The 12,128-nt window shown below is 36.9% G+C and overlaps 1 long non-coding RNA gene across 1 annotated transcript; it reads right to left on the reverse strand.

The window, feature by feature from the left end:
- Window positions 1–8,167: 8,167 nt before the first annotated feature.
- Window positions 8,168–8,806, reverse strand: LOC113321051. The gene is made up of 3 exons (XR_003346439.1): window positions 8,567–8,806; window positions 8,423–8,494; window positions 8,168–8,328 (listed from the first exon to the last, which is right to left on the reverse strand). It is a non-coding gene; the product is annotated as an uncharacterized LOC113321051 (long non-coding RNA).
- Window positions 8,807–12,128: the final 3,322 nt, after the last annotated feature.

Raw genomic sequence — 12,128 nt, forward strand, 5'->3', positions numbered from 1 at the left:
TGCGTCAATTTTTTATGTACGAACTAAAATCAACCAAAACAATGGTTACATAACTTGTTATAGATGCATAACTTTGTTATCCAAATGCATAATTTGTTGTGCAGTGGAGAAAATAGTTGCATAATTCGTTATGCGTCTGCACAATGTGTTATGCATCTTTTTTGGCGGATGCATAATGGTTATGTATCAAGTTTTCGAAAATTTTGCCTAAAATGGATGATCACCTCCGATTTTTTCGTGAAAAACAAAAATTCGATATTCTTGTTTGTACTCGTTGCATAGCTCTCTTAAAAAGATTTCCAACGATATAAAATTTGTAAAATTCCAAGGCGCGGATTTTTAGATATGTTATATCCAAGTTGCATTACCAATTATACCCCTGATGCGTAACCTGTCATGCGGAAACATAATCAGTCATGCATACATTTTTAATAATTCATATAATTATTGGTGTCACAGAAATAATTATGGGTGTCACGGTACCTAAAATTAATTGTGGGCCTGACAATGAAAATATTGTTTTTTTTGGGTCTCCCCCTAATTTTCCCATGTTTCAATTGTAGTCATTGTTGTGATGCTCATTTCCTCTTTAATCCGCTCTGGCTTGACTTCCCCGATCTTGCAGAAGACTTCAAGGCATGCTGCAGTAGACTATCGGCTTGGGGTCGAGTGACTCGTCGTGCAAGAAATATCCATCCTAAGTTGATCTGCGCAACTCTGGTGGGTTTGTATGTGGCTTGATTTAAGCATATATCTGGAGTAAAAAAATCACAAATCTGTCTGGCTAGTATTAGAAGTTCTCATCAGGACAGCTGCTTCGACACTTATTCAAGATGATGTCTGGAGAGTTTGATGAGTTAAATTCTAGATAACTGGTTGTGAATGGAGTGCTCATGATTCGAGAAGACTGCTCAAATAGCTTGTGTCTTCGTGACAAGTTCTTATTGCCGTGATTGCAAAGATATTGCTGCTGACTATCACTTTCATTGTTGTAGAATCACTCTCAGTTTTACCCGACTTCCTTTTCTAACACGAGTCTGGTGGTGTTTGCTTCCATTGTGGGTTCTTGGCTGGGGCAAGTTAATAACTTCGACTGAGTGACGCATCGGTGAATGTTGCACTAAGCTTCGCGGCTTTACATTGTTGCTGAAGGAACTGAGTAGAAGAAAACAAACTACTTCTAAAGTATGAATACTTGCCCCTATTCTTATGCGAAGTTTCAAAGCATTTGCTGACTCAATGGTTGCTGATTGTTTTCGTTGTGTGGTAGTAGTCCCTGTAACTTTGCTGCCATAGAATCGTACTGGTTGGTCTCGACTAACAGCTGTGAACCATGATCTTTGCCCCGAACTAACTATCTGTCTCCCTTGGTAATCAGAGCTTGTTTCGAGATGACTTGCTAGGCTTTGGCCCGAAATATCTGAAGCACTCCAGAATTGATAAGGTCCGAGATAATCTAGTCAATACGTTCCCCGTGATAGTTGATGCCCAAACTCTGCCTGGTTCGGCTGGCATCAGTTCTTGACTACTTGTTGTAGTCGAAACTCTTTAAATGAACATGGGTACCTGCGGCTCATGAGGAGAAGTCTACTTGCAACGTCTCAAGAATATTTAAGAATCCGATTCAACAACATTCTATCATGTCTAGCAAGCGTAAACACTTCAGCAATTGAATGATGCCATACAAGGGTGTGAACAACAGTTCTAAGTCTGTCATATATTCATAGGTGCTATCTAAATTCGATATTTTAACATGCTTTCACATAGACAAATCATGCTTGTATTGGCATGCTTTAACATGCCAATACAAGGGTACACTTCATGCTCAACAGATTTCTGAAAAAGCCGTAGGCTTAGCACCTTATGAGGCACTTTCCGGTTTTAGCTATTGTGTATAGAGTTTATGTTATGCCCCAGGAGGTTTACATTTAACCCTAAAGCGAATACCGAAAAATGAGGGTCATTTATCTTCTAGATGCCACATTTTTATGGTCAAGCTCGTTATTATTCGGATGTAAACGACTATTTTGGTCCTTGAGATGATGTTCATTACTTCATTAAGCATGTTCATGGTGTAAATTAGTAAGACATGATGCATCCGAAGTAAAAAGGCGTATGCAAGTAGTTCAAGTTATCTAAATGACATGTTATACTGCAGATTGTCTGGGTTCACCACGGCCATTCAGATTATGCAAATATTCAGCAGAACAGTTTCTTTGAGATAGATGATACTTAGCAGTCTAGTGAATCGGCTGACGGTCTTTGCGTCCTCAGTTTGCTTCGAATGATGAGGGTTTTCTCATGCTGCTCCTTTAAAGCATTTTTCTTGCATCAATCTTTGTGACTGTCCACGATTGTTGTTGAAGGGACTGCGTAAAGGAATACAATTTGCACCTTGCTAGTACGTGTACCTACCCCTATTCGTTTGCAGAGTCTCGAGACAACAATCATGCCCCAGAATTGTACTTGTCCTTAAATTCCATGTCTTTCTTCTCGCCCTAAGGTGTGTCCCTGTGAGTGATCCCCCTAGTTTTGGTTCCTGATGAATCCTCCGAATATCACTTACTGATGGCAAGGTAAGTTTGCTGCCAAAGTTGTTATGTACCTACAAGATCGAATTTCTTATGTAGTCATTAGCATTCATATGCATACCATTCGATTTCTTATCCTCACGCGTACTCTCAATAAGGAGGGTCATCGGGCCCAATGCCATGTGCAGATTGAGGTACCTAATGATCGTTAGTGCATTGGGCCCAATGCCATGTCCCGATTCAGGTATCTAATGGTCGTTAGTGCTAACGGATGGGATAGGTGCTAGGTCTAAAAATAGAATGAATTTTTAGGGATCATGGTTTTTTTGGGGACCATGGTCTTATTAGGCCACCTTCCCTATAGTTATAAGGAGCGTCCTAGAACATTGAAATGACTAACCTACCCTTAACCTATAAAACCAACACAATAACCACCTCTCTCTATATATATATAACCACCACCTCTTCTCACGACCACCTCCCACCACCACCGATTACCACCACCACCACCAACCACCGATTACCACCACCGCCGATTACCACCACCACCACCTCCAATTATCACCACCAACAACCACCGATTACCACCACCACCTCCGATTACCACCACCACCACTATATATATAGCTTAATTTAAAACATTAACAAAGATATTCTCACAAACACATTACTTGTCATTCGTTTTTGGTTGAATAAATGTAGAACTAATCATCAAAATGAGTTGAAAATGGAAGTTGCAGAGAGGTTTAATGAAGTTTTTTTTTCAGTAAAAAGTTCAGTTATCACAAATTATTTTTTTCTTAACCGAACTCAAAGTTCGGTTGATTCGCAAAAAAATACTTTTAATCGAACTCCTTGTATTAGAACAATACAAGTCCATAAGTTCGGTTCGTTCGCAAAATTATTAAGTTTTCTTTGTAACCGAACTCTACCTATAAGCCCAGTTCGATTGATTCGCAAAATATGTTGAAGTTTGCGATCCAACCGAACTTCTAACACTAGGTTACTTTTAACCTGAAGTTCGGTTGGGAACTTGGTTGCGTTGAAGTTTGCGAACTAACCGAACACACAAGATGTACTCAAATAAATTGTCAAGTTCAAAGTTCGGTTACCTACCATTTTATCCTAGGTAACAGAACATTGCACTGTACGACCAAAACCTCCATTAACGAGCGAGTTCGGTAACCTACGTGTTTGGAAAACGTAACCGAACTACACTTTCAGGTTGTTCGGTTACATGTTCTTGACATATGGTAACTGAACTACACTTTCAGATGTGTTCGGTTACATGTTGTTGACATATGGTTAACCGAACTGGCCCAAATTTACATAAAAAATTTCATTTTTTTGAAAGTTTGGAGCAATTCAACCAACATTATCTAAGTTTGAAGCATACCTGGGTACCCAAATACCCTTCCTCCGGTTGTGGTTGGTAAAATCCATCGTTTTTCATGTTTTCCTTCTTCATCTTCTCCAACTTTACTCTCTCAATAATTCTACTTCTTTAAAAAAAAAAACTCATCTGATTTTTTAATCTCACTAATTATCTTTAACTTAATCATCTCACTAATCATTACACTAACTATTATTAACACTAGCTAATCATCACCCAAAATTAATCAGGAGGATAATTTAGGTATTAATATAAATATCTAGATAAGAGGTGACCTAGATTTACTTCTAATGTCTTTACCCAAAATAAAACCATGGTCCCCCAAAAAAAATCATGGTCCCCAAAAAATCGTTCTAAAAATAATTTTTATCTCTATGTTTAGGCCACCCCGGCCACATTTCCGCTGTAAAGCCCCGAGATCTTATGACCTTGTATCGACAACCTAAGGCGTCCCTTAGATTGTCGGGCCACCAAGAGTTATGTATTGATGACCCGTTTAGTTCTGTTCCGTGCAGAACTCTTAGACCACCTCGGCACTTGCATAATGTCGTCGCCCCGAGTACGAGTGGTCTGAAGACGCATTGGTCACCTCGGGGAATTTCCCGTGTACGAATGACCAGTCGATAGCTCCTGGTTCCGACCTAGGGCACTTAGGTCACCTTGGGCTGTTCCGTCTAATTTCCCAAGTCCATATGACCTGTTCTGTTATTTCATTGCTTTACAATCTTAGCTTCTGTCTCTGTCCAGGGCTCTTAGGTGAATTCTAGGTCCCTGATTCCTCTCACAGATCCCTGAAAATTCTAGCAACAAGTTGGTAACTGCGAAGAAAGTGTGACCTCAAAAAGGTACGCTTCAAATCCTCACAGTAATTAGGTACAAGTCAGTTCATATGGTCATGCTATAATTTGTGTTTTGACAGTGGCTTCTACCGATGCAGTTGTCATCATGGTAAGCCGCACATGCTATGCAATTTTTCACGATATGATTTTATCAGACTATGTCTTTCACGAAGTGCTCAGTGTCATGGGAGGTTAATATGCTCTTGTGTAACAAGGGTAATGAGTTCAATAAAATAATCGGGATGCCCCCAGATCATACTACTGCATGCGAGAGACTTAAGCTCTGGAACTGGCTTAGAGAGTGGTATTATGATGCCCCACTACTCCAATAGCATGTTATATATGCATTAGAACACAAGATTACGATTTGTTCGTGACGATATAGTATGCTAAGTTGCGTCGTACGGAATTATATAAAGCTAAAGCATCCAGAAATTGTATTATCATGCTTCAACAATTGATGTCTTACCGAATTAAAAATGCATAACAATAATTTTATAAAGCGAAGTCTTTTTGCGCTGGTTACATTATCACTTTACAAATTCCGATGAATACATAGCGAGACAAGACAATGTATATGAGAATGATCTCGGGTACGAGGACTGCTTCCGAGTGCTGCTTCGGGTTCCTAGCAATTTTACTAGATATAGCACGCCATTAAGCATGTCAGCTCCTAGTCACTTAAAAGTTTAGGAAAAAAATATTTCTCAACTTATCCAACATGTTTAGTAAGCTAAGAATGGTTTAAATCGTAAGCATGTGGAAATAGTAATATATCGTCACTCATGTATCATGCTATTCAGACATTTTTTTCTTTTTTATATATGGATTGCACTCGTCCCAACTTTCACAGGAATTTCCATAGATGTGATTAGCTATCAAGGATCAGGAGATAAGAAGGTAAGGATTCTCCCCTTTATTGATGTATGTCGGTGGATTTTGCGAGCTTGGATGGACTGCTGTGACAGACCTGATCGTAGCGGTTATCACAAAAGTGAAGCATTTCTTAGTTTTGTTAATAGTGTCAGTTAACTAGTTAGTAGCCATGCAATGATGTGGAGATTGGTGAATTCGATTAATGTGTTTGGTTTTTAACATCATGCAAAAAGACATCGGGTTTGTTATGAAGTAAGTGTTAAAACCCAAAGAGGTGCGATCAGACATCCTAATAGTGATTCAATTATCTTCGTAACTTCTTTTAGTGACAACATCTCTACAATCTGTGTATAATGTAAAATTGTTGTAGCCAATGTTGTCGACTATTGTAAACACAAAATTGGTTAAAATGAACAAAATCAACAATTTCTGGGTGAAAAGGACAGTTAGATTTTGATACTGTTTAAATGGACAAAAATGTAAAAATTGCCAGGATGTAAACAGTTTCATCCTGCCCATTTTCAAATATTTTTTCTTATTTTTAATTTACACAGGATGCATCCAGTTTCATTTTTGCTATTTTTTAAATTTAAGTCAGGATGAATCCAGTTTCATCCTTGCTATTCTTTTTTTGTCCATTTCACCCAAACTATTTTTTACTCGTCCATTTGAACCGTGTTTTAAAAATATTTGGACAAATGACCCATTTTCCGTATTGTAAAATTGTTTATGTATAATGTCCACTTTGGTTCTAGCATCTTGCAACGTGACATTGGGTTTGTTGTGATGGAAATATGATGCCAACATTATAATTGGGATTAGTAAGAAAGGCGCATCTCAGACATACTTGTAACCACTCGACCATGGTGTTCTTTCAAACCTATGAAAAGAAGTAACATTTGAATACTAGTTGGAAATTAGTGATGTATGGTGTAGTTTGTGTTCATTCATAGTACTCATTCACTACAAGAAAAGTTGGATTAAGCGACCAGGCATTTTTTGTTGGAAAAGCCCATATTGAATCGCTCTAACCCTTAAAGCGACTTAATTTGGCTCTCGCTCTCGAGTTGCAAAAGGTGGGATTTCTACGAGTCTAGAGCAGCTAGGCAATCGCTTTAGTAATCAAACAACTATCATATAACGTTTTTTTTATTAATTGCTTCATGGCTAGACAGACCCTCCTAGAGCAAGCAAAATAATGATCGCTTTAAAGCTAGACCAACCAAAATACAACAACCAAAATAATGATCGCTTTAAAGCTAGACCAACCAAAATACAACAAGTGAAACACTGATCGCTTCATAGATAGACCAACCATATTAGAACAAGTGAACCTGAAGTTTGGTTGCTTACATTTTTGAGCTACCAAACTTTTTGCCCGGAAGTATCTAGCCGATTTCGATTTAGATAAATCCCAAATGGAAATTAAAATGAAACTTACAATTAAAATTGATACTAAAACAAATTATGAACCAAATTAAAAACTGAATCAAGTTTTATTATATCACATAGATCAATTTACATCATTTCTTAAAAAAAAAGACAATCTTTACACGAACAAAAAGATCAAAAATACTAACCAATCTTTTCTTTAAAAAATGATGATTACAATTTCCTTAATTTTTAAATAAAAGATGAACACTCCTTCGACTTTGTAGCACCAAGATCATGATAAGAGATTCATACTTCCATCATTCTTGTGTTTAAGTTCCTCTCTGATCATTCATCATTGGGATCTTGATGGAGTACTCATACTCTAATAACATCATGGAAGGAATCAAAAGCACCGTGAGGGATTAGGCTGTAGCATGAAGGAAGTAATAATTTCTGCTGGATAAAGCCATCAAACCTCACAATGCACCTTCAAAAGTTCTCCATAACTAGCTAGCTCAAATCCTAATAAATATTAACTCAATTAGAATTAACAGCACAATGACAACAATTACCCGGGCAACGAACGAAACCACTAAGGGAAAAAGTGGATAAATGTCTAGTATAGATACCACTGTCATCAATATGACCAAGGTTAAGCTGAACTGAAGAATGGTCTTTTGCAGTAATAATTCTCTTTGTAGCAGAACTGCAAAACCATCGTAGCAAAGAGGGCACTGTGCTCATTCTCCTGAAAGAAATTAAACACAATGTTAATGCTTTAGGTTCGTTTAACGAGATTATAGCACAAAAGTTTACTAATTTGGTAAATAGGTTACATGGCCTACCAAGTGCAAAGAATCCAAATTACTGGGATTAACATCATTTCATCATTGGGGAAGCATCCTTCATCATAAGAAATTATTTCTTGGTTCATTTCGCCTTCAATTAACTGCATACTACAAAGAGATATGAGTGATCGAGCATCTTCATCCAGCAGAAATTATTACTTCAGTAAAAAAATCCCATACCCAGAGTCTCTTAAAATACATAACCTAAACAGACCTAAAAAGGAAAATCAATTGAGTACAGTAAAATTAAGCCCAAAATTAAAGAAAATCAAAAGACAAGATACTTAGCAAATCCTTTGGGAGCATGTTATTCAACTCTAATTCGATTAAGAAACAATTATTAGAAAACGAACCAACTTCTACTTGTTCTTCTCCTCCTCTGTAATTCATCTTCCATTTTCTTCTGCCCTCTTTTCCACCTTCTTCTTCTCAATCCCCTTCTTTATATCCTCCTCCACTTGGTTCCCCTGTTTACACCAACAATTACAGAATCAGTACAAAAATTAGAAATCAAAAATTAAATTTCTACAATCAAAATCAAGCAAATCAAAAGAAGAGAACCTCGTCAGAGCTGTCAATGTAAGAGTTTTCCACTGTTCTTAAGTATGATTTTGTTGCACCCCTCAACGTAATCTACATCAAAAAAACAGACATCAATTTCACTTCATCTCAACGTAATCTACATCAACAAAACATGCATCAAACCCTTAATCTTTTGATTTTGTTGCACCCCTCAACGTAATCTACATCAACAAAACAGACATCAAACCCTTAAATCTTCACTTCATCTCAAGTTCACCTCAAACCCTTGTTTCTTGAAATCTTACAGACATCAATTCCCTAATTCCATTACAGATTCATCTTCTACAACATCAACGAGATCAGTTCTTCCCTCTTTTCTCGATCAGTAGCAGCATAAACATTGTCAGAATATGAAATAGATATCTTTTTAGATTAAGAGAGGTATGGAATGATCTAGGTGTGTCTATTAGAGGTGGTGTTAATATGAGTAAGTGATTTGATTCAGAACCAGAAGAACATGTAAATCCGATGATATAAATTAGGGTTTTGGGGATGAGTTCAAGATGAAGTAAAATAGAGAAATCAGTGATGAAATTAAGGGTTTCCACTTGAACTAAAGCTAGGGTTTGTGAGGATTCAGTATGAAATCGAAAAGAGAATCAGGGATTTGGGAAATCAGTGAATTAAGGTTTCGTGGAATTGTTCAAAGGAATATGTAGAAGATGAAATTGAGAGTCTTCGGGGAAGATTAGAGATGATTTTTTACTGAAATATAGAGATGGAAGAATCGAGTTCTGTGATGAAGATTCGACGCAATTGAAGCTAACGAAACTTGGGTTAAGGTTTTTTTTTATGAGGGAGGGGAAGATGAGAGACGAGAGAAGTGAATGAAGATAAGTGAGAGAAAAAAAATCGTTTTATCTAAAAGAATTTGAACGGATAAGATGTGGTAGGATGGGGTCATACGGATTGTGAAAATATTTGGACGGTATAGATTTAAGTAAAGAGTGTCATACGGATCAAGGAAAGTGTGTTTTCTTTGTGCTTTCTCTTTGTGTTAATACGAACTCATGTTTTCGGTTTAATTATCAACCTTCGACATAAAAAAAATCCAGGAAAAATATTAATAAATTTAGCACATTGTTATCGACATTCTGATATAAAAAAATCCAAAAAATGTATAAGAATGAATTGGGAAAATGAAAAATGAATTCGATAATTGGTATGTTTCTTTGTGTTTTTGTGCTTTCTCTTTGTGCTTACGGTTTGAATTTTGACTATTCGCATTGGTCATGAAGTAATTTTGACAAGTCATATAGGTCATGAAGTAGCTTTAGTTCACATTGGTAAACTCTATAAGAATGAGTACTCAGTCATTATCCAACGCTCGTTCTTCTTTGCATAGCTCCTTCATCTTCTTAAACGTAGAGTATTGAATTGGTGAGAATACAGACAGAGAATTAGAGTTTCATACCCATCCACAAAAATCCAAACCCTGTAGATGCACAGAATGAATCCTAAACGGATTGCATAAGTTAAGATTTTCTTTAGGATGTTGATACGGATTGCATAAATTAAGCGACGGTGTAGATTCGTTTTAGGACGCTCATACGGATTGAGAAGCTTGTGTGTTTCTCTTTGTGCTAGTTCAAACTCGTGTATTCGATTTTATTATCAACTTTCCATATGAAAAAAATCCAAAAAATATATCAATAAATTTAAGATATTATTATCGACCTTCAATTATAAAAAAAATTCCAAACATATATGGGAATGAAACAGAAAAAATAAGAAAGTGTGTTTTCTTTGTGCTTTCTCTTTGTGCTTTTGTGCTTTCTCTTTGTGCTTCCGGTTTGAATTTCGATTAGTCACACAGGTCATGAAGTAATTTTGACTAGTCAAACAGGTCATGAAGTAGCTTTAGTTCACAATGGTAGACTCAAAAAGCATAAAAACTATGAACCAAGAAGCTCCGGCAGGATTCTGACTTCAAACTTAGCAGGATACATCATCGAAATCGATAAATATGAAGCTCAATGTCGATTCGAACTTCAAATGTGGTATAACGGCATACAAACTTTGAACCACGAAGCTTCGGGAGGGTTCTGACTTCAAACTTAGCATGATATATCATCAAAATCGATAAATATAAAGCTCGGTGTCGATCCGAACTTAAAATGTGGTATAACGACATACAAACTATGGACCAAGAAGCTTCGGCGGGGTTCTGACTTCAAACATAGAAGAATACATCATTGAAATCGATAAATATGAAGCTCGGTGTCGATTCGAACTTCAATATGCGATATAGCGACAAACAAACTATGAACCACGAAGCTCTAGAAGGGTTCTGACTTCAAACTTAGCAGGATACATCATCGAAATCGATAAATATGAAGCTCAGTGTCGATTCAAACTTCAAATGTAGTCTAACGAGATACAAACTATGAACCGGGTATGGATACAGCACCGTTTTCAATATCAACAGTTTTGTCGGTCGACCTCACTCACTTTCTCTTGGATTACGTCGGCTTCTCATGTTATTGATAATTTTAGCCGCATGTCCATACTGTTTAGTCAATTTCACCTGTTATATATTAACCTTATCCAACATCACTCGCTCCACGCGATTTTCCTTGGATTCCATGGGTATAATTGTATTATTGCCTATTAATTTGAAACGAATTTCACCCGTTATCAATCAATTTTATTCAATAGTTACTCGATTTTCTTGGATTCCATGGGTTTATATGGTTGACTATTAAGTCAACTCAGATATTCATTTAGTTCGCTTAACGTATCCGGGACCAAAAATTTCACCTTGGCCAAGCTGATTTCTATTTTTCACCGAGATGAGAACTGATGCGTTAATCGGCATAATTGACCAAGTTCCACAGATTTTTTGACCAAAGGAATTATCAATATAATTTTTAAATTTTCAATGTTTCGGTAAAGCTCCGAGATCTATTTCATGTTGTAGGATGGTTTTTTGGTTTCTTTTGTTTGTTTGTTTTTCCTCATTTGGAACCAGTTAAAACAATAGTAGCCAGAAAAATGACCTAGCAGACTGGAATCGGTTTCAAACGCAACCGATCCATCAACAGTTCGGTGGCAGTTTTGAAATTGAAAACCGAGGTGTATACGGTTTGGTCAATGGTTTTGCCTAAAAACCGGACCGACAGGCCATTGTGCACCCCTAATAGTAAACTAAGATAACAACCATGATATGTATGACGCTAATCTAACCAATAAGAAACTAAAATGAGATCATGATCGGTTTCAAATGCCTACTTCCAAAACTGACTTCTCTTTTGAACTTGTGGTGGCCACTTAAACTTGGTTGCTCAGAGAGGTTGTACCAACCGATTCATTTTTTAGTTGCTAGGAGTCGGTGCCTCAAAGTGAATAGCTACCTGAGCACTTTTCAAGCTGCTATAGATGACTTGAAAGAGTGATGTAGCGAGCAAACACATTCGGTCATGGCTAGATATTAGATGACACAGGTTTGTAGCAGCCAAACTTTATGGCAGTTGCAACTTTGGATGCTTAAACCCTTAAAATGACTAAAATTATGGGCTCTTGCTGGGATTTTGATCGCTTAAACCAGGTTTTCTTGTAGTGATTAGTTGAGCTCATTCACGCTAATGTTTAGTTTCACTTCACCTTGTTTATTTTTAATGATGTGCAACTTAAACAACTTTTAATTATCACGTAATTGTTGGAAAACTGTGAAATGAAACGCCAT

The sequence above is a fragment of the Papaver somniferum genome, chromosome 11, assembly GCF_003573695.1.
Source record: "Papaver somniferum cultivar HN1 chromosome 11, ASM357369v1, whole genome shotgun sequence".
NCBI lineage: Eukaryota > Viridiplantae > Streptophyta > Magnoliopsida > Ranunculales > Papaveraceae > Papaver > Papaver somniferum.